Source organism: Enoplosus armatus, chromosome 2 (genome assembly GCF_043641665.1).
Source record: "Enoplosus armatus isolate fEnoArm2 chromosome 2, fEnoArm2.hap1, whole genome shotgun sequence".
Classification (NCBI taxonomy): Eukaryota; Metazoa; Chordata; class Actinopteri; order Centrarchiformes; family Enoplosidae; genus Enoplosus; species Enoplosus armatus.
In genome coordinates this window covers 370,170-397,884 of record NC_092181.1, presented here as the reverse complement: position 1 = coordinate 397,884, position 27,715 = coordinate 370,170, and the positions used below count along the sequence as shown (strand labels likewise).

Here is a 27,715-nt window from a genome sequence, read left to right as displayed (position 1 = left end):
GATGTAATAGTTTATTACTTTTAGACAATATTAAAGTCGAAGCAGTGAAGAAGATATTGCAGGAACAGGAGAAATAGCATACTAAAACATAAGCTCATGTATTTTTCCTTCTGCTGCTGCTGATGGTTGCATTGCACTTATATTATATGTGTTTAGTATACTTTTGTATTTCACCAATTTTCTTTTTTTGAGAACTGTTGTAGTAAACATTGTGTAAATAATGTGTTCTGGCAGTATGCAGGCGTTTCCTACCTTCTTTTGCATAACTCCTAAATTGAACACCTTTACATGCATGGATTAAAAGCAAACAACAACTACATCTTAGTTATTAATGTTTAGCATATGTATGAATACTACAAGCTAAACTTGCTGAATGTAAAGCAAGTTAATTGGAAATGTATTTTTTTTCTGACAGGACAACCAGAGTTTAAGACATTGACAGTTCAACATTAAAAATGTATATAGACCACGGTGTAAGAAGGAGCGCTTTAACTGCTCATAAATCTGCACAATTTGTACATAATTTATATTTTTCCGTGTATATATTTATATTTGTCCCTCATATTTTTTATATCTGTAATTATTATTTGTATATTGTTTTTTTTTTTTTTTAAATACTTCTAATTCTTATTAACACAGTGCTTGTCTGCTGTGCGTTTCTGGACCTTTCTGTCTTTGCTGCTGTGACGTGTAAATTTCCCCGCTGTGGGATTAATAAAAGTCTAAATCTAGAGGGTACTGCTACTTTAATGGAAAATAATGACCCTCATTCATGGAAATGTATGTGAAAACTAAACAAAAGTTTGGATTAGAATTTGTTCAGGGTAATGGTTTCCCACAGATGATCAGCATTGATCCATTTTATTACATCTTTATTATAAATCTGTAATCAAACAAATCTCATCAGAGGCGGGCACCTCGACAGTCTGATGCATGATTTTTAACAAAAAAACAATCTTAATCCCATATATTGGTCTATATGTAATCCACACACACACAAACACACACACTTACAAATGGGAGCATAGCAAAGCGATAAGAGTGTGTCAGATCGATAAGTTAAACCAGCCAGAGGTTTTCAGTGTTGTTGTTAGATCTATAGTCATTACACTGAATATATAGTGGAGCATGGAATTTATTCAATAAGCCATAACACAACAGGCCTGGGGAATCAAACTCGCTCACTCCCTGAGATACAACAGGAAGTTCATATATAGAAACACAGATACTGCCATAGAACATGCGCGCACACACACACACACACGGCATACATACAGAATTATCTCAGTTTGAACAAATTCACACTCGCTACATTCCCTGCAATGCCTCTCTAATCCTCTCTCTCTCTCAGTCACACTCAGTCTCTCAATTCCAAAAACATGAAGACGATGATGTTAAAATTAATCAGGTGGTTTTATTCTACCTCACTGCTCCACTGTCCAACACTGAAGCCTCACTCTGATTGAACATGACAGCTCTCCGTCTTTCTCTGTATCGCACACACTGCTCGTCTTTTTGTTTCGTTTTCAATCCAGTATGCATCATTGGCATGGATGGTACATGAACAATATTGCCAAAGCCTAGAATACAATGGGAATTCATCAACAAACAGAGGAAAATGAGTAAATCTTTCCATTCATTAATTTATCTCTCATTGTTCAACTCTCTCTCTCTCTCCCTGAATCTGTTTGTCGAGGCTTTTCTTCGTCCTACTTCTCTCCATCCCTCTCTTCATCCGTCTCTCTCTTTCTCAATGTTAAATTAGTTTTGGAAAACAGATCAGAGGTTGTAATGCGCTTTTTAGCAGGGCTGGGTTCTTCTTGAATTAAGAGCACACTCTGGTAATCATATGAGAGGCAAGAAGTGGTAATAAACCTTTTGATTATTCATAATTAAAAGTTACAAATTGACCTCAGTTCATTTCAGCCACCTGGATGTCAGGGTGAGTAAAGGATAAAATAAATACAACAGGGTTTTTAAGTGTATGTCGTTTTAATATGTTCAATCTGCAGATGTGGTAACTGTGGTTATACATAGCCAAGGTAAGAAGCCAACTGGCCGTTTGAGCAAGACATTGTGTGTGATGCTGCAAAAAACTTGACCAAGACCACTTGGGACACAGATAACCCCTATGGTTTCAAATCTGTACCAATGTAATAAATAATGGCTTAACAAAAGAAAATACTGCTTATACTTTGCCGTGTATCTGTCATTACTTATTTTATTTATATTAATTGTATCAGGCTCATTTTCATTTCTGATTTGCAGTTTTTTTTTAATTACATTGTTCATTTATTTTCTGTGAAAGCAGTTGTTTTTACTTTTGTGTGTGCTTCTTGAGATCTTCCAAATATTGATTTTCGATCTTGAATCACAGACTTACTCTCTATCTCTATCCAGGCTTTTCCCATTTAATTGTCAGCAGTTGTTTTATCTTACTAAGCTCATTACTGTTTTACCTCCTGTGTAAACTGCTGCAGCCTAGCAGGCTTGTGGTCAGTCCGCATTTGTGCCCGTATCTGGCTACTTGGTTTGTTGTTGTGACTGTCTGTCTCATCTCATCTTATCATCTGTTGGAGACTACTTGTGGTTGGTTATTTTCTGGGGATACTGGTCTATTGTGGCGTGAATCTTTTTGCAAAAATGTCTCATGCTGTCCTTGTGAATATATACAATAGCCTAAATTCTACTGAACGGATTTTGTATCTTATCTTTTTTATGATAAATAGAAGATTTGGAGCTCCCACAATTCACAAATAATTACAATTACCAGCTTCCTCAATATCTTAACATGTACTTCATTGCCCCTTAGTTCCTTGTTTGAGGTGTTTAGCCTTTCTACTCTGAACAGCACAACAGTCAGTCATGATCTTTCATTAACTATTAGGCAGCCTTTAATTTAGAAATGTTCACTGCCATTAAAGTACAGAAAGCAACTGACAGGTCTTAACAATCCCGAGCCTTACTTATTAAATCAGCAGGTAATGCTATTGCACCTCCACTGACATATCGCTTTTAATTTATCTTTGGCCTCAAATGACATTCCTCTTATCTGGAAGTCACTTTTTGTCCCTCCAATGACTACAAGCTAGTGACTCCACATTGTTGAATCATCATTGGTACATTTCCAAAATGCCATACCCGTCTACAATCTCAAATCCTTTTTACATGAGCAACTAAACTTTTTTTTATCCACTATTAATCTTTTATCTGGTTTTCAATATATAGGTTCACCATTTAGACTTTAGGCATCACTGAGCAGCTTTTGACTTCTGACACAGTAACCATGCAATCATGAAAGAGATACTGCTGGTTTGTGGCATAAATCCGTCGTTGATTTCAAAACTTATCAGGCAGAGTGCATACAAACTGACAGTATCACCAATGACACTAACTATTGGAGGAGTCAATCCTAGGATTCTGCTGTGTTTACTGAAACTGTCTAGGTCAAACTGTGACTGATGCAAATGTTCACTTTTATGCTGATGATACTCTTAATTATCCGTCTTCTCTACACAAATGCAGACTCTCTTTCTGCTTCATCATGCCTTTAATTTTCCAACATTTTAAGAGAAGCTACTGAAATCTATTGTTAAGTTGAGTGTTATTCTTCATAGAAACTACCTCCATATTGTCCATGACTACTCTCTTTCTTTCCAGTCTGAAATTAAGTAAAATAAATAAAGTAAAGAAATTATTTTATTTAAGAAAGGCTTGCATCTCTGCTATGGGGGGGATGTGTAGTACCCCCCAATAACACCACTATGCTACTATATGTATGTACACTGTGCATAAAAAATATATATACACAATATATATATATATGAAATACAATACAGGATACAGAACAGCCACACACACTCTCTCTTTCTTTTTTTCCTCTGCCTTTTCTCTTTTGCCATTTCAGTTTGGCAACAATAGCTGAACTGAGTACATATTTCTGGCAATAAAGAAAAATCAACAAATAAAAATAATCAACATAATAGCAGGCTAATCAGTCAATTTGGCAACAATAACAACTAATCAGAGAACAAACTACCCTCTGCTTGGCTTTGTCTGCATGTCTGTTTTTCTTCCTCTGCCAATTGAAATGGGCTTCATTGGTTTGAAAAAGAAAAATCAAAAACTCCCAGGACAATGATAATGACTATAAACACAATAGTTCATCATCAGTGTATAAATATATTTTGTGTCCATGTCACTCATTTGTGTGTCACAGTGAGTGTCACACTCTTGAGTATGTTTATGATAAAAAGACATCTGTCAAATGTGAATAGAATTTGGGTGAACAAGACAAACATTGCAACATACAAGCTGCACAACTTGTATATAGAAGTGGGACATTTACACTGTATGCTGCTGGAACAATGCAAATTTCCCCTCTGAGGGATTAATAAAAGATTATCTTATTTCATCTTAAATAACCTTTTTCTTTTTCTGTAAATCTACCACAATAAATTATTCTATTTTGTTTCACCTTTTTTCCATTTTGTGATGTGCGTGCACACAGTCAGAAGTGTGTTTAAATTGATGCTGCATTACAATTGTAACGGAATTTAAAGTCTTACTACATTATCATTGATAGGTTCATACTGTATATCCCAGTTGTGCTAACTTCAAGATTGGTTTACACACATGCATTATTTGTTTGTACGCAATGTTAGAAAATAAAGGAAGGCCCTGTCTGGTGTAATGTATGTGGGCACACAGAAAAATACACCCAAGAAAATAACTCTAATGCACACAGTAACACATATACACTCACACATATGTACAGTGAGCATGCAGATACAGTATGATCCCCCTCACCCCCTCACAGAAACTGCAGATAGCTGCAGAAAAAACGAATTGACTGGAATAAATCCATGTGGCCTAAATTATGAACCATGTTCCTTTTTCTCCATAGGTGGTATTCCTTTTCTCTTAAACCCTAATTCATTCTACCTTGCTCGCCCACATCTCTCAGCCCATATTGAAAGGCACCTGAGGGAGGTTTTCAGAATTACTAAACCCTCAAATACAAAGGCCCTCAGGGTTAAGTTGGAACAAACCAATACTACTTACTTTGGAGCAAGAAAGAGAGCGGTGAAAGGCAAATGGACAGACAGTACAATAAGTACTACCGCAGACGAACTCTTCCTGATAGATCACACACACTCTTGACAAAGCAATAGCTGTGGTTTGGAATAAAAACTTCTTGTAAAATAGGAACACTCATGATTAACAGGTTACCTGGTGGCAACAACATTGCTTTCAATAATGAAAAAGACCATCTCATTGGTGCAAAAAGAAACAAGTAGTCATTCATTAAAAGCATGACCGAGACTTCACACCATGCAAAAAAGTGTGTTTCCAGAAACAATTTCCGGAAAATAAGCAAGATGAGGTCTTTATAATATCAATTTAAAAGATTTAAATATTATGACCAGGAATTGACCTGTGCTGCAAACTGCAATATGGTGAGTGAAATGCCATTTATACTATAAATCTAACGCAATCACAGACAGCACACATCTTAATGCCAGCAATAAAAAGGGGCCTGTGAGTGTGTTAGCTTTGTATGTGCAAGGTCAACAGAGTGTGAGAGTGTGTGGACGTCCTCTTCGATGCCGTAGTTTTAGAGATAATGATGGATTCCCTCATCATGGCGAGGTTAACTGGCAAACTGTACCATTAGGTGAAAGTATACCATATGCAAGGTTATACACACAGAACACCCACACCAATCATATACAAAGTACCGGCAGGTTGATCGCCATGACTTGTAAGTGTCCATACACACATGCATACACATAAGAAGACACACACAAACACGATAAACCCATGTGTCCCTGTGGTGATGGATAGGATGGGGAAGTATTTTGCAGGCACTTCTAATATTCAGGACTGTTGTAATTTTTCACACAACCTTTTATGTCAGCCAGTAGACCCAAAGTGAAGAGAGAGAAAGAGAGAGAGAGAGAAAGAGAGAGAGCAGTGTCACCTTTGCCTAGGGAAAACAGCTGTAGAAATGGCTGAAGGGATGTACAAATTAGGAAACAGAGAAAGTCCTTTGGTCGTCCTTTGCCTTTTTGACCATTTGGAGACTTTAGAGGGTCCTGGTTGAGAAAATGACTTTGGGTAGTTTTTTTTTGTAACGTTTCCTTGTGCTAGTGGATTTAGGTTGGTCCTTGAGAGCACTTTTATGTTGAATTATTAGTGGATGACAGTACAGCAATGAACAACATTTCTATGAACAATTAGTTAACAATTAATTTCTACGAAATATAAAAAAACAGTTAAACTTATGTAACCTTACAAGCAAATCACACCTTCTGACAATAGATGCATAGCCATTTATTCATTTTAAAAGGAATGACTGTACTTGAGCTAGAGTGATTGTCATTTGAACTATTCACTCAGTGATAACTATGAAGGGGAAGATCATGATTATAGAATGATATTGGAATGAAAAAAATATATCACTTCACAAGTTCCATTTTCATACACTAACTTACTCTCTTGTTGCTACAACATATTTTCAAACACAAGGTTTGCTGCATCACATACCATTCAGAATTGAGTGTAATGTAGGATGGGGAGAGTCTTGAATTAACTCCTTCTGGAAATTTCAACCTCATACTGGTAGTCTCCAAAATCTATTTTAGAGGCAACCACCTTATTGACAGCTTCACAGGAGGTAGTTTGCTCAGAAAGTCAAACTAGCTTAACAGTTCCCTCAGGGATGATGTATGCCAGCAGCTAGTGGATGCATAGCATGTTTTTTCTTCATCTTTCTCCTTTCCCTCTTCCACTACAGTTCTTATCTTTCCTCCTTGCTCTTTCCTCAAATTGCACAACTTCCTCGATCTCATGGTGCTCTGGCATGGCACCGACACTGCCAGAGTTGGATTAAGGGATGGATTCTAACTCGGTTAAACCATGTTTAAAATTAAAGCAGGCATGGTATGCCGTGCCATGTTATGTAGCCAAAGTAATTTCCTGTACTGAAAGTTTAAGGCGGGTTTAAAAAAAGATTTCTGAGCTCGAATTAAGCAAGAGTAAAGCTGTAATACCTTAAATTCTCAAATACTGCCCAGGTAGTGAATCAGGCTTATTTATCTCTTATTAGAGACATGCCTTTATGTGTAGTTCCCTCTGTTTAAAAAGTAGACACTGTGGATCTGCTCCCATATGCTGTGTTAATTTGCTGTTGCTGCCATTTGCTGTTAATGCAAACGCAGCGCTTCGTCCATCTGTTTCACATTAAAACACTTCCAGCAGTTCAGGGGGTAGATTTCCTTCACCTCCCAATAAGGCCTTTTTTTGTGAAGCATCAACAGGAAGTTTTTTGCTTTTTTTACTTATGGTTCTTTGATCATGTGTGTTCATGCATGTCTTAACCCTTATTTTGGCATTTCAAAGTATAAACTATCTGATGTAGGTGTGTTATTTTGCTTAGACCAGCAGTGAGCTACTAACGACTGAATGAAATGAGCTAGAAAAACAGGAGCAACAGCGATGGTAGAAAGCAGAAAGAAACAAGACTAAGACAGGAAAACAAAATTTACAAGTTACAAATAGGGCCAATAGAGGTGCACAGATCTGTGATCGAAGTCTATTTCCTTAAACATTGGATCAAATAAGATAAGACTCATCAAGATGACTGACTGAGAAAACTTGACCCACTGTAGTCTCGCATAGTCAGACCTGTCCCCACACTTCATTTTGGGAGAAAGGTCTGGCTCAACCCATTACCATTTTTGGGATAGGGGAAAAAACTTTTTGGCGTGTTTGTATTTCTGTTAACTAATCACAATCATCTTGGGCGACCCTAAGCACAGGATGCAGCAACTATGACCTTGCAAAACGGTAACATGTAGATAGAGGAAGAGGAGGAGAATACTGACTGAAATAGTCAGCCAATGGCAGACTTAACCCAATAGCCAACATCCGGTGAGTCAGACTAGTAGTGATGGGAATTCCGGCTCTTTTATATGAGCCGGATCATTTGGCTCAGCTCACCAAGAAGAGCCGGCTCTTTCGGCTCCCAAACGGCTCTTCATTTTACCACTTATACCTTTCATAATTCAGCCAAATTTAGTGCTGTTTTGACTTATGATTTGTATGTGTACACATATATCACTTAAATTATTCAATACATCCTTTGTACTCAAGTATTCAAAAGTAAAAATTACATTTTCTAATATTGTAGGAAAGCGCCACTGGTTAGGAAATTTGCAAACAATATGGGGTGTCTTGTCAGGACACGGGAGGCAGGGATATGCTTTATATGGTTTATTTCTGAAGCAGGCACTTTAAAGGCAGATGCACAGGCACTTAATAGAAATCGCTACAGTAGGTGTGGTTTTGCTGTCACTGACGCACACGAACTGTGTTAAACGAGCTCAATCAGCTGTTTTGCCGTCTCCGTGGATCACGAGTGAGAAGTGGGAAAACGAAACTTAACTGTGCCTGCAGACTGGTGCGAGCTGTGTGCAGAGGGCGTTGCCTAACAACGAGGTAAGCATCATTGTCCGAGCCTTTGGCACAAATATCAATAATCGTCATATCATTCTGCCTTGTATTACTTTACAAAAAAACCCCGGCTCGGTCGCGGACGGGAGCCGGCTCCCATCGTTCACTTAAAAGAGCCGGCTCGTTCGCGACCGACACATCACTACAGACTAGACCCGCTGCACATCTGCTGTGTAGAGGGGTAAATGGGCATATCATAGCTTTAAATATATTGTAGTTTGAGTAGTCTGTAAAGACACCTGACTCATCCGTACTTCATTCACTCATCAAAAATGCGTGTTAGTGACGACTATGACCTTGAGTTTCTGCCATTAGGATGCAGGATATTAGTCCTTCAACTGAAAACTATATGAGTAATCTACTGACTACAACAGCATGTACTGATGTTTGTTATAGCAGTGAAACCTACTGCAATATCACATTGTTTTTCTGTGATGTGTGAAAAGTGTCCCCGCTGTTGACATTTGCTTGCTCTGTCCTGTGCTAAACATATTGGCCAGTTGGCTTGATTTGTTTTGACTCACATTCAATTGTTATTTCTTCTTCCTCCAGGAATGTGTTCTTGCAATGATAGTAAAAGTAAGAACAGACAACAATGTGCTTTGCCATCAGTCACTTTTACATGGTACCTCCATCTGGAGCTCTTTGTAAAAGGACAGCTACAGTTGCAAGACAAATCAAATTATTAGATTAGGATAATAGTAATTTTCTATACACTAAGACAGATACTGTAGATATTTAATACATTTAATTAATAAAATTACATGAATACATTTCAGAATATTCTGAGTTAAGTTAGCTTGTATGATCCTGTTCTATTTCTATACATGAAAAAAATCCCAATAAGTAAAAATACAAACAATTCTAACTATATTAGTGATCAGAAAGTTAGTTACACTAATTAAAACGAAGGATATACAAACTACGTTTGTGACCATATTCAATTATTAAAATGCCATTGTTAATATAAATGATGAAAGAAACCTTTTATTCTTAGTGACCTGCAGGGCTCAAGTTACAGTCCACAATTTATCACCCCATTCTGTGCTGGTTTGTTATCATTGTGAGGAGGAAAAGAGTGAGACAGATATATAACTGAGGCCTCTAGCTGTGCATATAAGGCCCTGTTCAGACCTGGTATCAACATACGTCCTGGGTGATCTGATCACAAGTGGACAGCTCCAATACCAGGTGTGAATGCACCCAAGATGCACTGAGATCCAATCCCTGAGACCACATTCGGAGGTGTGTGTTCTGTCGGAGTTTCGTGGTTGACAGATATCTTTACTTGTTCTTAAAGTAACCGCTAACTGTAGCTGTTGTTAGTTGGCTGTGCAGCTAACACTCCGCTGCCCGGACTGTGACCTCAGAGCACCAGCTAACTGAGCTAATGGAAGCTACAGTTTGCAGCTACTTTAACAACAAGTAAAGTTTCACCAAAAGTAGTGAATAAAGTTATAAAGTTGTAGTTTTGTACAGTAATCAGTGAGGCACAGCCCCAAGAAACACTCTGGGCATGTATTATTTTCCAACGTATTTGGTCTTTGCAAACAGAAGTTATGTACGTGTTTATTTGCATATAGAGCGGGGAAGTGAGATCCGATCACAAGTGGTCACTCGAGACGCATGTGGAGACGCATGTTAATGCCAGGTGTGACGTACTTGGAGCTGTCCACTTGTGATCGGATCACCAGGACGCATGTTAATACCAGGTCTGAACAGCCTCTAAGAGAGGGTGTGGGAAGGACATCTTTAGAGCCAAAGGATGGAGCTGGACTGCAGATGCAGTTGAAACAGAGCACTAAAAATGATACTTAACACGAGCAGTACTAATCTTCCACCTACACAGCACATGGAAAATAAAGTTCTGCATGATACCTCAAGGCTCCAGATCAATACTCAGCATTAAAACAGATAGTGCCAACAATGCTTTCCAGTTATGAAGAGCTAACAACAGTTAGACTAGCTTGTACCTGAACGTTTGTTGTCAAATAATCAAGCAAAAGACTTATGTGACAAATTGTCTCATTTAGGATTTTTTAAATAATTTTAATCTGAAAGTGTATTTCCAACTTCTGTGAACAGCTAAAAGGGGCGAGAACAGATTTTCTCAGTGATGTCTCTATTTGTAAGTGTAAGTTTCAGTGAAAATGATGAAGCTACACGGGAGAGACTACATGATGTGTCAGCTATCCCAGGAGGACGGATATTAACCTTTCCAAAGTACTGGGCTGTGCTTTGTGTTTGACGGCTATACATGAAGGGACAGCCCTCAGTGTCCACAAACGGAGCACTCACTTGTCTCCAATGTATGAGCCAGCGACTGCGTCCCGAATCACCTCTGACTGACAAATGACAGCGGAGAGTTTCCTGCTGCTTTGCTCGCTCCACACAAACCACTCACCCACACAAATCGCACACAAAATCACGAAGGAACGACTTGACAAGTGCAGTTAACATCACCTTGCTTTCACCAACAGCTGTGTCCCACTTCACCTCAGCAGCCCGAGAGACAGTCTGAATGACAAATGACAGCAAAGGTCTAATGCCTCTTCCCACTTGTGTTTGTCTGCTTGCTTCACCGCCGTCACGCCAGTCTTGTCGTAAAAAATAAAATCAATCTCAAATGTCAGGTCAATGGGGAGAGTATGGAAGTAATTCTGCAAGGCTCAATACAAGTACTTACTTCAGAATCAGAATCAGAAATACTTTATTGATCCCCGGGGGGAAATTACACAAGTTTTCAACTAGCAATAATCGCGCCTCGGATCGACCTCATTGGCTGCCACTGCGCAAAGATACTTGTACAAATAATTTAAAAACTTTCCAGTGACTTTCATGATGTTGGGAGGAAATACTCAAGCACTTAAAACTGCTTCAAACTGAGGCCACACATATATTGTTTTGTCAAGTCTAGAAATCCTGTTATTGTATTTTTTAAACTGCTACTATTTACTCCATATATTTAATGTCCTTAATGTGTCTTTGGAAGTTCAACGCTGACTAAGGTTTCAGTTTCGACTTTGCAACAAGATACCTTTAATTTGTTTTTAATTCAGATGTGTAAAACACATTTATCTAATCTTGATGTCCATTGTTTCATTCACTGAGAAAAGATTATTGCCCACAGTATGTTGTTGACTTAATTCTTTGCAGAGTTTTGGATGTCCGCCGCATATTTGTGCTGTAAGTGAATGTAAGAGTGACAGACTCAGAAAATAGTGACAGGTTTTCTGTCAGTATCTCTCTGTCTACTCGCTTCAGTGCGTCCTCTTCAACTCGTTCTGAGCTGCAAAACATGTTCTAAGGCACAATGGGAAACAGGTTGAAACACTGATGTCAGAAGGAGAACCAGAACAGTTTTATGTCTGTTGGATCAAACTTACACTCTGCCCTCAATACTTTGAAAAGTAGATTCTAGTATGCTTACTAATGTTGAGCAGTTTGGTGATTATAGTATAAAGAGTATAAAGGTAAACCTCTGCAATGTACTCATATTGTACACTCATAACCCATATTGTGGGTTAGTGTCAGATTTACAGTTGAATGGCTCAAGCTGAGTGATGCCAAAATTAAAAGAAAGATTCCTTTGTGTTACTTTGCATTAAAAGTAATACCCTAATATTTTAAGCACTTCTCAAGTGGAGGAGTGTACTGGCTGCTGACTGACAGTGTCATTGATTTCTGCCATTATTGCAGCCGTGCTGTTTTGTCACCTGGTGTTGTCAAAAAGATAACTGCAGAAGTGGCAGTGGCACGTATTGTCTGAATCCACAGCGACTCTTCTACAGGTTCAAGGGTATACATTACGAAAGCAACACACAAACCCCAACAGCAATCCAGCCCACACATTCATGTTCTGCATTAGCAGAACAGTCTGAACAGGGACAATTTAAAAGGTGACAAGTGAGAGTGCTAATATTGACTTGCTGATATTCAGTACGGCTGCAGTCATTTATTTGCTTTCCTAACAGGAGGATCACATTTAATCCATAATGCATCCGCGTTGCTGAATATTGCGTACAAATGTGTTACACAAGGATTCTGCAGCACAAGCATATTAATAATTAACTCACATGAAACATTTTTATGGTATTACTATATGAAATCTGTCTCAGGTCAAATGTTTTCACTGCAAAAAAGTATGCATTGAATTTGTTCAATGCACTATCACTGTAAAATGTAAAGTCAAATGCATACTTCTCTATGTCACAACAATGCATCAGCAACAAACAATGTGAAATGTGCAACAGTGATGAATTTTCATTGGAAAAAAAGAACTTTATTTCAAGAGTAATATATTCACCGCAACTGTGATTCAGTGCTGGCGGCCAGACATCTCTGACTTTTATTCAACAATTTCAGGGACCTAAATTGCTACAGTAACGGGTTTCTGGCACTGCTTACAAATTGCCCCTAAGTGATACATAAAGCATTTTCAAACTGAGCTGAGTGAGCAAGGGTCTGCCTTGCTTGCTTTCTTTCATTTCAACAACTGGACACTGATCTCCTCTTAGTCTTATTCAAGAGTGCAATCTTCAATGATGGGGCCAGGCAGGGGCGAAGTCTACTCCCGAATCTGCTGCCATGACACCAATTCCTCTCCACCATCACCTGTGGAGACTAATGATATTTTCAGCAGGGTTTTCCCAAGAGAAGATACCCAAGGTCCAAAATACTGTAGTGAATGCTTGTCAAAATCCCAAAATGAACAACATGACCACAAACCAGTTGGACTTAGGGTTAAAGCACATCAATTTACAGTTTAAATTTAAGGCCTGCCTGAGCAAAACATCAGGTAAGTCTTCAGTACTACTACTACTACTACTACTACAAATATACAGATTCCACCTGTGTATAAACAAACAAAGCAAATTACTTACAAACTAAGTTCTCTAAAATAATAAGGATTTCTGCTATGTATCAACAGAGGCCAACAAGTCTTATCCACTTTACCCCATCACATCATCTATGTAGGTGATTTCAACACCAACAACCAAGACTGGGGATACCACACTCAGTGGTCAGTCAGACTGATCTTCAATGAGTTTCAATCATGGCCCAAAACAAGGAGGGACATTCCATTAGATGAGGTGTAAAGAAATATCTGTGCTGATTAGCTCCTGACTATTTTGCGGTAATTCTTTATGACCTCCTTCTAAAGTCCTGCACTGACTTGAAATTTCTGTCCTCGCCCGACCTGACCTGACACGTTGTTGGCTGTTCATATGAAAGACTTTGCCCAGCCTGGCCTAACAGCTAACCACATTTTCACATTTAATAAGCTGATAGCAGATCCTAAAATCGATTAACCAGTAAGCAACTTCTTAATAAATTGAAACTCATTCACTGCTTTGTCATGATGTAAGAAGAAAATCAGGACAAAATGTAAGTCCTTTTTCACTTGCCAGCTAAATCCTCAAATGCAGACTTCCCTAACTGTTTTCCTTTAACTGCTTTAAGCTTTATATAGTCTAGCATCACCATCTCCACACTTCGGAGAAAGGTCTGGCTCATCCATCATCATTCAGGGATAAGGGAAAAAACGCTCTGGCTTGTTTGTTTTTCTTTAATCCAATCACAATTGTCGTGGGCGGCGCTAAACCCAGGATGCAGCGACCATGCCCTTGCAAAACGGTAACACGTAGATAGAGGAAGAGGAGTGCCAGTGGCAGTTTTATCCCAACAGCCTACATCCTGTGAGCCAGACTACTCTTTAGATGGCCGTGACTAACCATTCAATATAGAGTCAAAGTTGACTAGGTAGCAACTGAGTTGTTTGTATTAAAATAAAAAATAAACAATAAGCAAGTACTGCATTATATCTGCCTCAACACTTTGAACGTATCATTAGGAACTGACATGTCATGATGTCTGACTTATGCACCCAGAGCCAGAGTGTCTGTCTGCATCGCTCATGCACACAGTAGAAAAAATAAACCGAGTGACCCAGCATCTATCTCATCCCTGCTACCAGATATGTGACTGGTATAATGGGTTTTGGGTGACAGATCATCATTGCTGGATCCTGTGTCCACCAGCTCCCCTGTCTGCCAATCACTTGCCTCCGAAGAGCACCCACACAGAGAGTATGTCTTCTCCCACTATTGGGATTGTGCCTGAGTGACAAGCATAACAAAAATACATGTTTTCATCAATAGGGTCTATATTGATCCATTGCTCGCAAACAGGAAGAAAATAAAGCAACAAAGTTAAGTCTTTTTAAGTATCTGTGATGCTTCAAATTTTTGAGTGCCAGATAGAGCGACAAAACATGTCTGGCTTCACCCATCATGTATTCATTTTTCCCTGTCTGTCTGGGAAGTTGAAAATGCACACTGTCACCTCTTATCCAGGTGTAATAAGTATAAAAAAAAGTATAACAAAAAATAAACAAAGAGCACCTGAAAACAGAAGAATTTGTGTGTTGTATAATTTATACATTTGTGAACAAATCCTAGCCCTTACTATTTCCCTGATGTTGATACATTATGACTAATATAATATGTGACAGTGGTTTTCTTGAGGGACAAGTGAGTGACTGCTTATGTGGTTTAAATCTCATGCCAACTACTTGGTCACTTGTCTGGTTGGAACTGATATGACCTGAATACCAAACAGGGTGGAAAATATCATGACTGGCTACACTGCTGATGGACAACTTATGATAGATGTTTGTGCGTGCCTGTCCACATGCATGTGTCCTTCATCTTCTGTTATGGACAGACGAGGACCCACCTAAAGTGACAATATTTTGTGGAAGTATGTCCTTGTTCAGGGATACAGATATGGTCAAGATGGCCAACTCTGTGTCCTAGAAATTACATGCATTTACAACTAAATTGCAACAGCAAATGCATTTTCAAGGAAACATAATACTGGAATTGAGAAATATTATTATTTAACATATCTGGCAAGTCACAGAAATGTTGATACTGAAGGTATCTGTAAAATGTTCCGTGACAATGTAATTTATTTGTTTTCTGCCAAAATATCCAATGTTGCAATACAAGATCCTTGCATTATTACATTTGTGTATGGTTATGTTTAGGCACTGGCAGCATTTGGTTAAAGTTAAGAAAAGGACACGGTCTGGATTAATACAGAAAAAGTCAGCAGTGACTTGAAACACAACGTGTTTATTGAGATTTAAACCGAAACCTTGATCTCTCCCTAACCTCAACCAAAATAAAATAGAAATAAAATACTCAAAAGTGATATATAAAATAGCAGAACATTTAAATAAACGAAGACATTTTGGAAGTAAAATGGTGTGCTTTGCATTAATAAAAGCTTTTTTTGATGTGATTTGTCACTGATGCTGCAAGTCACAGATCTTGAAGCATGGAGTTCCAAAGCTGCCACATAATCCAGGCAACGATAACATTTGTCACCACAACATAATTGGGAAGATTTTGTAAAATATAAATGTAATTTCTAGGACACAGGGATGAGATCAAGGACAAGACAAGTTTTAAGATATCACTACAGTTAATATGTGGTGACTGCGAAGGCCAGAGCATCATTTTCATATTCTGTGTTCATCATTTGGTGACACACAGGTGATGCACTGGATGTATGGATGCATCTGGATCCTTTATGCTTCTCAACTCATTTATTCAGGCTTTTATTTTAATTTGTCTTCTGTTTTTTTATATGGATGAAAGACAATTGATAGTGTCTATTTGGCAGACTAGGTTCAAAACAAATATATATTGATATGTATTCATATTAATATTACTGTAAAAGAAGAGAAAGAGTCAAAGTTAGACCTGGTGTAATTTGTTCATTACTCCTGGATTTTTCTGTTTGTGAGACATTTAAAATAGATTTCAGGAATGAACTGAAGCTTTTGAGTGTCTGTCATAACATTAGATTTAATCTTTTGGTCACTAACACATATTGTATCACAGTGCGGCGTTTTTGAATGACCAATTTTCAGATATCATTTGGCAGCAGAAACAAATGAACTACGATGACCTCTTAAGCAAGTTAAGCCTTGGAACAAGATAAGCTGAGGTTTTAGACGTGCAGCACAAATGGTTAACAATAAGAAGTAGACAAGTGCAGTAAAGTGTGTGTGTGTGTGTGTTTTTGTGTAAAAAACCTTGTCTGTTGAGCATTGAGTGACATCAGGTGATGAGGTTATCAGATCCATGTCTTTCCATCAGCACAAGTGTATGTGGCAGCGCTATGTGCAGATAGGGAAAGTGTGTGTGTGTGTGCGTGTGTTGCGTATTTGTGGGTGTGAGTTTGTTTATGTGTGTGAATGCCTCTGGCCAATCAGTGCAGTGTATACATTGCAGCGTGTAGACAGATGTGGAAATGTGTGTGTGTGTGTGCAGTGTATGTCTGTCTGTGAAAAAGCATTTGTCAATGCACAGCACTGACGTGGCGCGTGTATTTAATTCTACATGAGAATTTAAGTGTGTGTGGGTGCCTTTGTGTGTGCAAATTTCCTATATGACGTGTATAATCATCTTTCGAAGTGAGACTATAAGTGTGTGTGTGTGTGTGTGTGTGCCTGTGCGTGTGTGTGTGTACGCCTCTAGCCTACAACCCAAGAGTCTTGTTTGTATGCTGTCAGTCACTGCAGACAGCCATTGGCTAAACAACACGAGACAGAGGAATTGAGAGAGATGGAGATAGAAGTGGTAGGAAGGAAGAAGAGATGAAAGACAACAGGGAGATATACACATGGGAGATAGAAGGAAAAAAGCAAGACAAAGGAAGTTGAAGACAGATAGGGAGAGCTGCAGGGAGAGAGAGAAAGAAGGGGCAACAATGGCAGAGAGCAAGAGCAGAAACTGAAAAAAATAGAGAGAGACATAAGGAGTGTGTGTGTGTGTGTGTGTGTGTGTGTGTGTGTTGGGGGGGGGGGGGGGTTCTCAGGGGTGCATGCTCCATACAGTATGAAGGACGATGAATCATGAGTATTGAAGACGCATGCACATACACACATACACACAAACACATAATATCTATATATATATATAGAGAGAGAGAGAGAGAGAGAGTCACCTTGGCGCTATCAGCCTCTTTCCCCAAGGTCTACTTGTCTCTTTACAAGAGGTGTGCTTCAGTGTAAAGCTGTCACATAAGCTGGTACAAGTCAGCCAGTGGAAGAGAAAATAGTGCACCAAATTCAAGGCTTTTGCACAATATGAACCAAAACTAAACAAAATGGTATCATGGTATCACCATCTAAATAGAGCCTATGAACATAAACCAGTCATAAATTTAAAACAAAAGTGATTTCAGAGAGTGCAGATCGTCTCATGCTCTTAAATGTTTTCCTTTAAAATGAAAAATGTCACAACTTCGATGGAAGAAAGTGAGAATTTACACAGAGTAAATGCACAGATTGATATCAAAAATCCTGCTTGATCCTGGTGGATTTGAGCAAATACTTATTGAATGTTTGAGCAGAACGCAGATTCCACATGTTCTATAGGTAAGAAAAAGTAAAGTTTAACTTGCACAGTTGAAATTTTATAGGATTTTTCCATTGGCCCATTTTGGTCCGCTTTAGTCACATCATGCCGTGCTCACAGCAGATGATCGCTGCACCGCACTACTGTGGTCCTGCTTGGTACCAGCCAACCCTTAGCTGTGTCCTCAGCGGCTAAACTTTGTGTGTCTGTGCTGGGGACTAGAGAGAAAGCTCTGTACAAAAGTCAGTAGTTTAGTTACTAGTTCGTTTGCAGATTCAGATTGATAATACAAAATATCAGAACAAATCAATAATGATGTATTATTATAGGTTAAAACAAGATAAAACTTAATTGATCCCTGGGGGGAATTCACAAGCTACCCAGTAGTGTATAAGGTTACTGAAATTAGCCCCACATTTCCCAGCATCATCGTGAAATCTTTTAACTTTAAAAATTAAGAGGGCCACGCCTCTTTAAATCAAACACCACTTACTTAAATACCAACCCCAAGAAATCTTGTCTCAAGTGTCATCAAACAATCAATAGCAGTTTGACCAATCTATATCTCTCTCTGGTGTGGATAGTTTCAATATTGTTTATACTAGCTTGTGCAATTTTGTTCACCTTTCATGGCACACAGTATGCCACCTCCCACAAAAGGTGCTGATGTTGTCTCATAGCTGGAATCTTTACTTACTTTCACATACAAACAAATCATACACATCTCATCTCCTGTTCACAAATTGTCTACTTGCTGACAACAAAAATCAATTACATTACTTGTCACAGAGAAAACAAAACTCATCTTTTGTCCACTCGTTAGGCACAGATGGCAATAAAACGAATACTGTAGAATGAGTAAATCTATTGGAACACGGTCTTGTGGACATTTAAAAGAGATTCCTCTGACAAATGGGAAACAATTGGTGGATGGTATTAAATTTCTAGCTGTATCTATTTTGTCCCTCAGTGTGATTGTAAAACAAAACAGCGGCGGCATGTAATTTTGCTCTTGGAGGCGGTGGGTGGTGTAATCCAGCCTGGAGTCTGTTCCAGTGACAATGAACGAACAAAACAACCAGAAAGACCTTTACAGCAATAATGAGGAGGTTGTTCATAGAGGAGGCAAGAGATGTCACATTCTCTCTCTCTTTCTCTCTCACTATATCTCTCGCCTTTACACACACACAAGCTTACATACACATGCAGATTGAGTGATGGCTGTTATCAGCATACTTTGGGCAGAAGTATAAGCTCCATCTGACCTTAACATGTTCAATTAACCTGCAGTAATCCCCAGAGACTGATGGAACAGGCTGAAGGCTGGTTGTCTATTATTGTAAATGGGGAGATTACCATTGCAGTCTATGTTTGTGTGAAAACTAGATTCACAGTGTCCTGTGACTCAGCAGGACAAAAAAAACAAAAAACAAATAATGTTTGTGACTCATGAAAAGGAATTTCACATCTAAAGCATCATAATCATAATATCTTGTTTAGGTTGGATGCCAATTAGCAACATTTCATCAGCAGGTCATCAGCTATGACCAAGACAATCAGCACTGTGACAAGTGAGCTTTCAGAGGAACATAAGTACCATTTTCGCCAGAGATACTGAGAGACATTAAACTCTTACCAGAACTTTATTCTGTGCTTATTTTGTGTAATATATTTTCTGTAGTTTAGCTAGATTGGTTTCAGACCTCTGAATCACTGCCCACACCATACATTTGTTCAGTGATTCTAGTCGGTCTGATGTTAAGTCAATTGATGGCTTTATCCACCAGTTGGAGAAACAGTCGACCAATCAGAGCTTTGTAAATGGGAGGAAGAAGGGTGATGTCATCTTTCTTCATGCTAGCTAGCTACCTAGCTACATTCATGAAAAATACTATATAATGTTAACTGCTCCAAGCAACCACTAATGCAACATATGTATTGAACGAAAATGATGTTGATGGGACACATACGTACGTCACTTGCCACAGATGTATGACAAAAAAGTCAGCTAACATTAAGACAACGCCAGGCTGACTGGAACAAGATGGCAATTCAGCCTGGTTATAAGGATATGGTTTAGCAGTGATGTGGTTAACATGTCACAAAGGTTTCACACGAATGGGGTCAAACACTGATTGAACTGATTCAGTAAAGGTCACATTAGATGTGTTTTCTACAGTATATGAAAGCTTTATGAAAGGGCTCCAAAGAAGTCATGTATCTAAATGCATCACTCAAAAAACTACCAAGTCATTCACAGAATGATAACATCATGAGAACATCTGCCAAACACAGAAAAACTGCATCAACATAAGGCTATAGAAGGCAAAAGACATACATACATTATGTAGATTGACACAAACTGCTAAATGAAAAGGTGATTGGTGCTTGCAATAGTGTTTTAGACACGTCAGTGTTATGTTCTTATTCATAAACTACTTTGTAAGCTAACCTTTGATTTAACCTCTAACTATAGCATGGAATTGTAGCTGGCAAATCAGGTATCATTTACTCTCAATGTTAGATGCAAAAGCTAAAGGAGCTGTTCTCAACAGTAAACTATATAAATCCAGTGCCCCACCTCAGACTTAATAAATTGAGGTTGTTTCTATCAAAAACCAGCTCTTCATTAACTGAGAGTTAAGTTTTCAAGGAAATAGTTTTGACATACTAGTCGTGTAACTTCCAGATTAGTCTGATGATTGCAATCACTGCAAAAAAATAAATAAATAAACATACTGAATTGATGAAATGCTGGTTATAATGTGTGCTGTGTAAAAACGTGCAGCCTTGCAGGCTTAGCAGAATGTGCTGCCAGACTGAGCAGGATGACTTTTTTCGATTCTGCTGCTGTGACTTCCCTAAAAGGCACATAATACAGATTGATGACACCAAAGTTTATAAAGCGGTTCATGACTTCTGCAGCATAACATCCCTCCTTTCACACTTTTCCTGTCACTCTTCACTGGCTACTGAAGAATGGCTGTGAAAATAAAATGATACCATGAAGATTCATATTCAAACCCGACATAAAGAACTATGTGGCCAATGGAGATATCTAGGCTCCCCTCTTGTGGGCCAAAACTGGCTTTTGCTTAATTCCTGGCCTTTATATTTAAGTTATAACCTAACGCTGTTTGTTGTTTTCAGTGGGGATTCTCTCCAAGGTACTGATGATATTCAACTGTGACTCTGCCCACATAAGCAAATAACAGGTGTCTGACATATAAATACCTAACAGAAGGTGTCAGTAAGGCAGGTGTTCAGAACAACAGCCACTATCAAGGGACACAGAATATGGCAGTATGCAGTACACCTGGAAAGAAAGCCAAGTATACCAACTCATGCAGAACTACTGTTATTTCGCAGATTATTTACTAAAGTACAAATAGCTCCTGTAAGAACAGTGACAGTAGTTTGTTACCTCAACCTATATAGTAGGAAGATTTCCCGGGTTGTTATATGCAGTTTACTTGATAAACAGAAGGTATGTAAGATACTGTACCATAGTCAAGGTTGGCTCCCTTACACAGGAACTCTGGGGATACATGTACAGAGGCCTCCTGCTGGGACTGTTGCAAAGGTTTTTTTCTGTCTGACCTTGCAAAGATTGTGTCGATCCCTGTCTTTTTTTATCCATAACCTCTTTCAATCCCTCACTCAGTAGTCAGTATCCCTTTCTATCTGACGTAAAAGAAAATATATATGATGCCAGCAGGTGTCAAGAAGGATCCTCCTTCCTCTCTCTCTCTGTCTGAAATGGTAAGAAATTGGATGGCAAGATGCTCCCTGTTGGGTGTCACAGGGGAGTATTTTTATCATCTGTATCTGTCAAATGAAAATGCCTGGTCTCCAAGGTCCTTTCCAAATGGCAAATATGCTGTTTGCCCTATACTGTATTGTTTTGCAGCAAAGTCAGACCGGCACAGGCCATTTTAGAAGCAGGGGCAGCTCAAAAACTTTAATCACTGGAAGTTACCATGTTGGAGAATCCTGTTTCAGTGGGGCTGAAATGCTGGGACATCAACAGTCACTCAGGCTTTATTGCACTAGGAAAAACTTGATTTCCACTACAGGGCCAAGCAGGGCTAACCTGGTTTGGACCACACAAGCAAGATAAGCAAGCCTCTTTTCCAACACAGATCCAAAGAGAACTAGCCTGGTTTCCACTTCAACACACAGGTTTAGCCATGTCTCCTTTACAGAGTTTTAAGCCCAGTAATCTGTAATCACTGTGCTACAGAATTGTGCAGCACTAAACCCAGTCAGATGTGTAAGAACATGGCTGGAGCAAAAACAGCAGGACAGGTGTCACTTGAGGACAGGGTTAACAAGTGCTGCACTGCAGAATTAAACAGGGCAACTCCTTGCCTGGTTTCCAGAGGGGATGAAAAACACCAGCCCAATTTCGATTATGTAACCAAGAAGGGCTCATCTTTTTCCAATACAAGACCATACTAGAATAGATTGGTCCCCAATATCAGATCAAAAATAAAGACTACTCATTAGGCTGGTTTATATTTCCCATTTCCATTTCACAGAAGGCCATTTGGCCTCATTATTGTGATTTTCCAGTATTGTCTCTACAGTGCTTTCAAGGTCCATTGTACTAAGTTTGCATTGTAATATAAGATCAATTCTCCCTTTGAACGTTACCATCCAGCCTTTGTGACAATGCGAAACTAAGATAAATTAGAGACAGAGAGAGGAGGATTCCTCTGATGACACAAGCAGCTCCCCTGTAAACAGTAATTTTATCAACTTAACCTTCCGCATCCAGCGTCACTTAACACGTTTGACAGTAACAGATTTATAAACACACATTTAACGTTTGTTATACAACAGGTGGTTCCACCCAAGCAATCTGATTGGTGACAAACATTGGTTCCAATCACTAATAATTCACAGTACATACAGTTTTATGTCTGCATTGGTTGCTATGCCATCCAGTCATGTTGTGTCTTTATGATTTGTCTCTACATACTGTATGTGCTACATCACCATCATATCCTTAAACAAATAATGTCATTCTGACTCATTAAATGACAGTCATTTTCTTGTTATGTAAGGATCTCTGAGGAACATGCCTCAAAACTTAGGAATGAAGGAGACTGGGTTATTACCTGAAATGGAATAAATAAGAAGATTGGATGATTAATGTGCTCACATATGGTCCATGGGGCATAACCTCCCTTCTCTTTATGTCACAGCAACTGTGATTGAATACAGCTTCCCAACAAATGTAGGGAATCCCCATTAGGCAGCAATAGACAATAAATGTCAACCTACCCTTCTATACAAAGACAAAAGAAGAGGTGGAATTCCCCATGATGACACCATCCCTTCATTCTTTTAGCCATCTATCATCAGTATCTAGAAATCACCTGTCTTCTGCAATTAAAGTGTTTTTCTTCTTTCTTACTTTTAAATGTTACAAATGAATCAGTGGTAAGGAGATCAATTCACTAACTTCTAAACAATGGCAAAGTCCCTGCATCTGTCTCGCAAGACAGTATTACTGTTTGGTCATAGTGCTACATTTTTATGTGTACTAGTTATCAAATTAACCCAGAGGAAGCATACGTACAAACACACACACACACACACACATTTTTTTCATTATATTAGTGGCTTAAGTTTAGACAAGGTTTTGTGAGTTTCACACCGTCATTGAGAAATCAAGTATTCTTTTTCTTCTGTTTGTGGGCTTCTTTGTGGGATTTTTTGTTCATACTGTAGCTGAAGTGTAAATTAAAAACATGCATATGCACAGAGGATCTTCTGGTTGGCAATAGTTTTATGGATTTATCCATGTTGGCCTGCTACATTCAAGAGCCACGTGATGAACAAATAGAGTAGCTGCAAAGTGCTGCATATGAGGAGATTATGCTAATGCATATATTGCATAATATCAATCAGTATGCTGGACAATAATTGTAATAATAATATTGCAATTATTATTTTTTGGTAAAAGGTATGTTCTAAAAAAGGCTAAAGCCCAAATTTTAAAGGTAGACCCTGCAGGGCAAAACTCTCTGCACAGCAGAGGCAGGTGTGTATTTTGTGAGCAAAACAAAGGAAGCACAGAGGAAATTGACTACAGAGCCAGTTGAAATCAAATGCTTTGTAATCTTTTCTCAGGGTTTGTTCCATTGATACAATAGATGCAATCAGATCATCACTTTTATAACTTTTCATCTTCCCTCATCATTTCATCTTATATTGTCTCTCCATCTTCTCTCTTTTCCCCTCATCCACCAATTATCATTAGTTCTCTTCACTTCCTCCATTCTGTATTTCTTTAGTCCTCTCTTTCCTGTCCCTCATCGTCTCTTCTATTCCTCACCCCTCTCCCCCTACTTCCTCTGTTCTCTAAAATGGCTCCTTTCTCTTTTCCTTTAATTTTGTCTTATACATCACCTCATCACCTATGTCCCCTCATCTTCCAGTCTTCTCCTCCACCAGAAGAGGGCATATCACATATAACTCTCCCCTCTCCTCCTCTTCTTCCTTGCAGAGAACGGAGGAGGAAAAACAGGAGGAGGACCGGGAAATGTTATATTTTGATTTTCAGGCAGGAAGTCTGGCAATCTACCCTACACACACACACACACATATTTTTCCACAGAGGATGGGTAGCCTCCAAAGACAAGAACGTCGAGGGGAGAAAAAGCAGAACGATGAGGGATAAAAGACAAGAAAAGATTAAGCATGAAAGGAAGAAGAGGGGAATCTACCATGGGGCCCTAGAAGGGAAGAGGAAAGAGGGAAGAAAAGAGGAGTAAGGAGAGGAAGGGGGGGGGGGGGGGGGTGGTGAGGCAGAAGTGAGGGGGGATTAAAGTTGCTGGGTGAGAGAGGAGAGATGAAGAATGCAATAGGAAGATAAAAGACAGCAGATGGCAAAAGCATATCATGAAACTCAATATAAAATGATCATGACCACAGCAGATGCTTTGGCTTACACATGGAAGAGAAAAACATCTTTGTCCCAGTGCTTGTGTGTGTTTCTGTATACACTTTCATTTAAATATAAACATGGTTGTTATCCCACGCTGGCAACAGCCTTTTTTTTGCAGAGCAACAATGTCACGGCAAGCTCTATTGTGCAGAGCTAGATTAACTACTGTGGGAGCTGTGTTTAAAATCAGTACTGTGCATCTTTACAACCAAGTCACCCACTTAGCCATGCCTCTAATTATATTTTGTCAGCCATGGCTTCTCGAGAATAGAAAGGTTTTGAGAGGGAAACTCTTTGCACTGTTGTGGACTTAAACTTAAGGTGCTATTTCCCTTAATTTTTGTTTGGTGTCCTCCAAAATATCAGAACTACAGTACAATAATGAAAAATATGACAATGTGTTTTATTAACTTTTGTCTGCTTCTTGAAGGTGCGTCAAAAATAATGAATCACTCTGCCTCAGTGTTTTTTGTATAAAAGCTAATTGTCAACAAAACCTTGGATTTGAGGCTTCTTATTCATCTTAAATTTGGGTGAAATTTTAAATTCACACTAAATTCAAGGCACCAAGTGAGGTTTTAAACTGGGGTTTCTAAACTGTATCTGACGGTATCTTGTTCATGATGTTCCTTCCAACTTTAACAACAGTTACACATCACCATAGTATAGACTGCATGTCAAAACTATGCACATGATAGGGCTGCAACTAGTGATTTGTTTTATTATTGATAAATCAGCTGATTGATGCTCATCACATTTTCCAGAGTCTAAGAGGACTTTTTCTAATTGCTTGCTTTGACAGACCAAACCCAAGATATTCGATTCACGATCATAGAAGACTAAAAAAAACAGTAAATATTCAATTTGACAACCTGGAACCAGTAATGTTTGGCATTCATGCCTAACAAATTATTTAAAATGACATGATTAAATATCAAAATAGCAAAGTAATTGGTGATAAATTTTTGACCATTGCCTTGGTCATAGCGTTAACATCATATCACATAAACAATATTTCAATCGCTGTTTACAGTAAAATGATTGCTGTGAAAGGTTTAAAGGTTTTATGTGAACCTATTTGAACTGTATAGAATCGTTTGGAAAGGGGAAACCCACTGCTGAAATATTGGACCCTGGCAGAATGTAGAGGACTGTTAAGTTACTTTCTATCTTAAGACCCTTGCTTTGTAATGGCTCCTGGGAGAACACAATTCCCACCTCGATGAAATGTTGGAAAAAGAACATCAGGTGATATTTTTTCAAAAATGGATGCACCGCATTTTGAATGAAGTTCTTCAATTACTTTTGACATAAATATTGCTGGACTCTGGACAACAGCTCTGCTGCATGAAGAGCAGAGACACTGCAGCTGTGAGTTAAGTGCTGCACACACACACACACACACATTGGATGAGAGGAGTAAGGGCAGGGCAGTAGACTGTCAGCTGTGTGTGAGACAACCTTGGTGGTCCTTATGTGTGTGTGCTTGCGATAGACATACACAGATGGATATGCACACATTGTCTTTAAAATGGCACAACAATGTACACATCAACCCAGTGCCTTCTATCCACACACATTTCAGAGCAGTGGGGCGTGAATCAACACCAGTTGAGACCATCAGGCCTGAGACTGAACTGGACCGACAGGCCATCACTCACAGAGACAACTGCTGTATGTGTGTGTTGTGCGTGTATGTGGCTGTGAGTGTGCGGGGGTGCACAAATATCAGTGTTTTGTGGCTGTATGTCTGTGTATGGGTGACTTTGTGTGTTTGGATGTGCTTTTGTGATCATTGTTGTGTACATTTGCAAGATTTTGTGAGTCGGTGTGTGTCATGTGAATGGGTGTGTGGGGTGGGGGGGTGGGGGGGCTTATTAGTCAAGTAAGAGTGTGGTGGGATTCCCTTGACACTGACCCACATCTACTACCCCCAATACGCCCCCTACTTCTCCTATAGGGCAACGACCTACCGCCTTGTACAGAGGCCTCCACAAACAGCCAGGAGGCAAGCTGGACTTCATGTCCTTATTCCTGTTTTGGTAAGTAGTAGAATGAACACGATGCAAAAGATTTATCAAATTTGACATCAAGTCCTTGTCACCCACAGTCTGTCTTCAGCTGTGTCACAAATTTTAGATTGTCAGAGAATGCATTTTTATGAGAGAAGCTTGAGTGTTTAAGAAAGGAGGTGGAGCTGCCATTTTGTTTAATAATTATATCCAGTGCAAGCAGATATCCTATGGAAAATGTGCTTCTTTTGAACTATCTGACTAAACTAAACTAAAAACTCTCAGTTCTTTTAAATCAGGGCTTAAAAATGGGCTTTTCTGTTTGCCACTGCATTTTATTAAATATGGGACTTTTTATTCATACTGTAGCAACCAGAATTTAATTCCCTCCACAGAGAATTGAGTAAATATTCGCTACCCTTCCTGTTTACAAGGCCAAAGGTTTACAAGAAACAGGACGGTGGAACTCACAGAGGGTGACCAAAGGAATGCTTAGTTCCAACTGGTGATGAACCTAAACCAACCAACCTGCAATTTGCAACCTGCTTTCACAGGACGTGCCTCTTACAGGCCCAGCACCGACCTGGTAATCGCCAATACCCCCACAGTCCATCAGCAACTGCTCCACGAGAAACAAAGAACAAAGGAACTGATGGTGTAATTCAAAAGTGAATGTTTGCTAATTGATATGGTATGCTCAGTTAACACAATAGGAAAATTACCGATGATACATATACAGTATATGACATGTATTAATTTTATTTTACTGATTCATTTGATGATTCTATGCATAT

At 38.9% G+C, this 27,715-nt stretch overlaps 1 protein-coding gene and 1 pseudogene across 1 annotated transcript in view; both read right to left on the bottom strand.

The window, feature by feature from the left end:
* The window catches only part of LOC139296676 (zeta-sarcoglycan-like), a 137,961-nt gene that overhangs the window by 94,465 nt on the left and 15,781 nt on the right, over positions 1-27,715 (bottom strand). The gene's annotated exons all lie outside the window — the stretch shown is intronic.
* On the bottom strand, positions 11,194-11,317 carry LOC139281817 (U4 spliceosomal RNA; annotated as a pseudogene).